Below are 5996 nucleotides of genomic sequence, written 5' to 3' on the forward strand. Positions count from 1 at the left end.
TGTCACCACAGCGGAGGAGGCATGGACGGTCTTGAAAAATCAGTACGAGACCACGAATCAGACGCAAATTTAAAATCTGGAGAGTCAACTCGTGAACGAGAAACTATCTGAGTCTGAAGCGGCAGAGAAGTTCATCACCAGGGTGAAGAATCTGGTGATCAGATGACTGCGATTGGCATCACCATCACCAACGAGAATCTAGCACGAAGGTGCATACGGATTCTCCCACCAAAGTACGACGGTCTTGTTACGATGCTGAATACGCAGAATAGAAATTTGCCCCTCAACTTTGAGGATTTCAACGTTATGCTTCTAGAGGAGATGCGTCAAAAGACGAGGACTACTGGAGAAGATTCAGCTTTTTTGGCTGGATCAAAGAAAGGTAAGTGTAAGAACTCTGGTAACCCATCTTCTTCTGATGATAAAAAGAGAAAGAAGAAGATCAAGTGCTTTTATTGCAACAAGGCCGGGCACAAGCAAAATGAGTGCTGGAAGAAGATTGCAAATGAGAAGAACGGAGTAAGGAAAGAGTCTAGCAACAGTGCGCAGGCAGCAATAGAGTTGTTCATAGCAATTCATGAGATTTTCACGGAGGCAGTTCATGTACCTGCAGATGAGCCTTGGATTATTGATAGTGGTGCATCATGCCACATGACCAGTCTAAAGGATTGGTATACCTCTCTACATCCGGTAGGGAATGACATCCTGGTAGCAGTCGGCCATGATGCAAAATGTCCAACAAAAGGAAAAGTTACGATTTCTCTCAAGTCAGATGGAGTTGTAAAACAGTTGTCCGATGTTCTTTATGTGCCAGATATCAAGAGGAACTTGTTGTCCGTTTCTGCGATCACGGATCGGGACCTCAAAGTTCACTTCGATAAGAATGGCGCACAGATTTTGGATCTTCAAGGGAAGGTCATTGGTAAAGGTACACGGCACAACAACATCTACGAACTCTCAGCTTTTAGTTCTTGACCTGATGTGAGCAACACTAAGCTGTGGCATGAGAGTTTTGGTCATCTAAACCTTAGTTCTTTAAAGGAGATGCATAAAAGTGGAATGATTGCAGACCTACCAGAAATTACAGACCTACTCGATGTATGTGAAGCTTGCATGATGGGCAAGCAGCATCGGCAGCCCTTTCCTAAAGAGGCCAGCAGGGCAAAGGCTCCTCTAGAGCTCATTTACATGGACCTCTGTGAAAAGATGGAGACGGAAGCTTTGGGTGGTTCCTACTACTTCATGACGCTGATCGACGACTACAGTAGAAGGATATGGATATACTTCTTGAAGACTAAAGATGAGGCTTTTAGTAAGTTCAAAGAATGGCATGTAATGGTCGAGAAAGAATCGGGGAGGAAGGTGAAGAAGTTGAGATCAGACAGAGGTGGTGAGTTCACATCAAGTGAATTCGAAAGTTACTGCAAAAGTCACGGGATCAAGAGGCAGAAACCCCCGCCACATACACCACAGCAAAATGGAGTAGCAGAGCGCAAGATGCATGTCATCTGCGAAATGGGCAAGAGTATGATGAAAGGGAAAGATTTGCCAAAGTCTTTTTGGCCTGAAGCATGTAACACGGCAGTTTACATTCTTAATCGTAGCTACACGAAGGCTGTGAATGGGATGACTCCACTGCAGGCCTTTTCTAGTAAGAAACCTTCAGATGCACATTTCAGAGTTTTGGGATATGACTGTTTTGTGAAGATATTGGGAGAGAAGGAAGGAGTCTCACTTGCAGCTTTCTCACATACATAATGGGGGAATACACACAAAGATGGAGGCTGAAAACACTTTTCCTCTTATTAGTTGTGAAAGCCAAAAGAACTCTAGTACAAAGAAATAGAAGAACTCTATATGTGGGTCTCAAACCAAACTCAGCTAACTAAGGTGGCATACTAACTGAGCCACGAACTAGAGTACATAAGGATAGTTGTCATCTAGCTATTATTCATGGGCAGTGTACCAACCGCATCTGCAGCTAACAAGTCGGTGACATAAATGCACAACGGTCACCCTGGCATATCACGAGTGGAGCTCAATATCTCAACACTCCCCCTCGAGCTCAATCCCAATTCGTGCACACCAAGCAGGTCTCTGAGCTTGCGCAGCAGCTTCTCTACGCCCAATGCCTTCGTGAATATGTCAGCTACTTGATCCTCTGTGCTGACATAAACTAGATCAATAAGACCTAGTAAAACCTTCTCCCACACATAGTGATAATGCACCTCAATGTGCTTTGTTCTTGCATGATAGACTGGGTTATTTGCCAAGTGTATACTGCTCATGTTGTCACAATAAATGACAACTGGCCCATCTGTAGACTGATGCATATCATAAAGTAGCTTATGCAACCAAGCTACCTCACATGCAGCCATTGCTGCACCCCTATACTTAGCCTCTGTGCTCGACAAGGCAACTATAGGTTGTTTCTTGCTGCTCCAAGTGACTGCAGCACTCCCAAAAGAGAACACATATCCATTGGTAGATCGTCTATCAGAAATACTACCAGCCCAATAAGGATCAGTGTATCCATGCAACTGTATCTGAACCCCAGCCTCATAAAATAGTCCATACTGCAATGTGGACTTCACATACCTGAGTATGCGTCTAGCCGCATCCAAATGCGATTTCCTTGGAGCCTGCATAAACTGACTTACCAATCCAATAGCATAGCTCAAATATGGCCTGGTAATAGTCATATAAATCAAACTTCCTACTATGCATCTGTACATAGTAGGGTCTTCTAGAAGCTCACCTGCATCTGCACTCAGCTTCATATTCTGCTCCAAAGGAACTGAAATAGGCTTACAATCTGTCATCCCATATTTGGACAGCATGTCCAATCCATACTACCTCTACAAGAGCCGTATCCCACTTGGTGATCTAATCACCTCAATGCCCAAGAAATAACGCAGCTCTCCCAAATCCTTCATCTCAAACTTTTGCTTCAATAACATTTTCACATGAAGTATATCTTCATCACTATCACCTGTGATGATCAAATCATCAACATAAATGACAAGCAGCATAATACCTTTCTCTGTTTTTCTCACATAAAGTGAGAAATCTGCCTTGGAAATCTGAATGCCAATAGTGACAGGATACTGTCCCATCTTGTCAGACCATGCTCTGGTGCTTGCTTCAAGCCATACAAGGCTTTCTTCAACCTGCAAACAAACTCAGGATGAACAGCATGAACATAACCTGGTGGCTGCTCTATAAAGACCTCTTCTTGCAAATCACCATATGCAAGAAGGCATTCTTTACATCCATCTGATGTAAAGACCATCCCTTTGATGCCACCATAGCAACGACTACTCTTACAGTTGCCATCCTTGCAACCGGACTGAATGTTTCTTCATAATCAATGCCATATGTCTATGCATACCCCTTGACAACTAATCTTGCCTTGTATCTGTTCACAGAACCATCTGCATTGTGCTTGACCTTATAAACCCACTTATAGCCAATTGCATTCTTGTCTTTAGGCAAAGGCACCAATTCCAATGTAGCATTTGCTTCCAAGGCATCCATTTCTTCATCCATGGCTTTCTCCCATTTTTCTTTTCCCATGGCTTGCTCAAAAGAAGTAGGTTCTGGTTCCTATATCACTTTGACCATAAAGGCATAGTGAATGGCTTTAAATCCATCATATTTCAGCCTATCCACAGGATACATAACTCCGGTAGACCTACGCAAAATAGGCTCACTTCCAGGTGCTCTCAAAACATCCCTGGTCTTCCTTACTCCAGGTGTAACAACAGAAGGAATACCCAACTCATCATCAATGGTCTGTTCTGAGCCACTGGATTCACCATCCGCATAAGAGTGACCTGCATTCACATCAAACATGGGCTGATCTACCTTCTCTTTTCCTTTTTGTGATACCTGCATTCCACTATCTACATTGCTTTGAGGAGATTCTCCTGATCTCAATCTACCTGTCCATGGCGAAGTATGTGAACCACTGCTAGAGGACACTACAGGTCCACTAATATTTTGTGTTTGCTACTGTGAATTCTGTGCAGCATTACCATTTTGTGCATCTACATCATCAATCACATTTACTGGTTTATACCAGCTGCTCATCTCATCAAAAACAACATCTCTGCTCATTGTAAACTTACGAGTAGAAGGGTTATAACATCTATACCCTTTCTGCTGCAGAGAATAACCAATAAAGATACACTTCTCAGCTTTTGGATCCAACTTGGACCTCAACTCATCTGGGACATGAACATAGGCAATGCAGCCAAAAATTTTCAAATGAGAAATATCTGGTTTCCTACCAGTATACATCTCCTCTGGCGTCATGCCATGTATTGTTGCAATGGGAGTCCTATTCGTTATGTAAACTGCTATAGCAACTGCTTCATCCCAATAATAATCTGGTAGGTCTTTTTTATTTAGCATGGCCCGAGATACCTCTCTAATATGCCTGTTTTTCCTTTCTGCAAGTCCATTTTGCTGTAGGGTATGACTGCATGAATATTGCTGCTTTATGCCATGCTCCTGCAGGAACCTTGCAAATGCATTTGAGAGGTACTCTCCCCCTCCATCTGAACTTAGGCATTTTATTTGCAAGCCTGTTTCTTTTTCAACCATAGCTTTAAAAGCTTTGAAGTGCCCAAACACTTCACTTTTCTTTTTCATAAAATACACCCAAACTTTTCTGCTATAGTCATCAATAAAAGTGACAAAATAATGACAGCCTCCAATAGATGCAGCTTTAGTAGTCCACACATCAGAGTGGATTAATTCCAATGGCTTCTTACTTTCTTGAACATGCCTAGGAAATGGTTTCCTTACCTGTTTTCCAAATTGACAGGCTTCACATACCTTATGCATTTCTGCAACCTTGAATTTAGGCAATCCTGCAATAATGTTTTGGGCCTGCATTGATTTAAGTCGCTGTACATTAACATGACCAATGCGTTTATGCCAAATATCAATATCTGCAACTACACCGGTCCCATGTGCAAACATTGCTGCACTCAATTCAGGCATATCCGCATCCAACGTAAACATCTTGCCCTTCTTCTTTCATTTTGCTATCAAGCGACCGTTATTTTTCATATCCTCAACAAAGCATCCATGAGGATTAAATCTGACCTGCAAGCCCTGCTCAACCATTTGACCAACAAAAACTAGGTTCTTGGTGATGTTCGGAACATAAAATACATCAGACAGGTATTTCTTTTTCCCATCCTACATAGACAAAGGAATTTTACCAATCTGCACAATAGGATGTGCAATATCATCACCAGTCTCCACAAATCCTGGTCTTTCCATTTTCCTTGCATCCTGCATCCATTCTGCATGACCTGTCATCTGGTTTGACGCACTTGAGTCAACATACCACACATCATTGCTTTCTTCTGCACTTGTCACAGAATTGGTCATGTGCTGCACCATAAACAAATGCTCATTTCTGTCATCACCCTGTCTACTAGAGGATGCATAATTGCCTTGTTGCAATTTTTCATTCATACTGTCATTCTGCTTTTTGTAGCAATCTTTAGCCATATGACCCATTTTACCGCAATAGTAGCATTCAACATTGCTTTTTGCATTTTGGCCTCGCTGCCATCCACCATGACCTCTTTGGCTCCCCCTGCCTCTAGAGTTACCACGTCCTCCTCCATAGGACTGGTTTTCTTGAGTTTGCTGCATATTCTGATTTCTAGCACGGCCTCCAAATCGGCCTGCTCTACCTCTGCCTCTACCTCTTCCAACATTTCAGTAGAAGACAGTTTCTTTTAAAGTTCCTCCTGAAGAAGATGCACCACCATTTCTCTACTCTTCAGAAATTAGAAGAGCAAACAACTCCTCAAAATTGGGAAATTTTTCACGGATGGCAAGGGATGTCCGGAACTGTGCATAATCCTTTCCTAGACCATTCAAGGTCACAGAAACTAGATCATCATCTTCCACTGGCGACGCAATGGAAGCAAGTGCATCTGCAATTTTCTTCACCTTCATGTGATAGTCAT

The sequence above is a fragment of the Dipteris shenzhenensis genome, chromosome 32, assembly GCF_047967505.1.
Source record: "Dipteris shenzhenensis isolate YYH24624 ecotype China chromosome 32, Dip_SZ_1.0, whole genome shotgun sequence".
NCBI lineage: Eukaryota > Viridiplantae > Streptophyta > Polypodiopsida > Gleicheniales > Dipteridaceae > Dipteris > Dipteris shenzhenensis.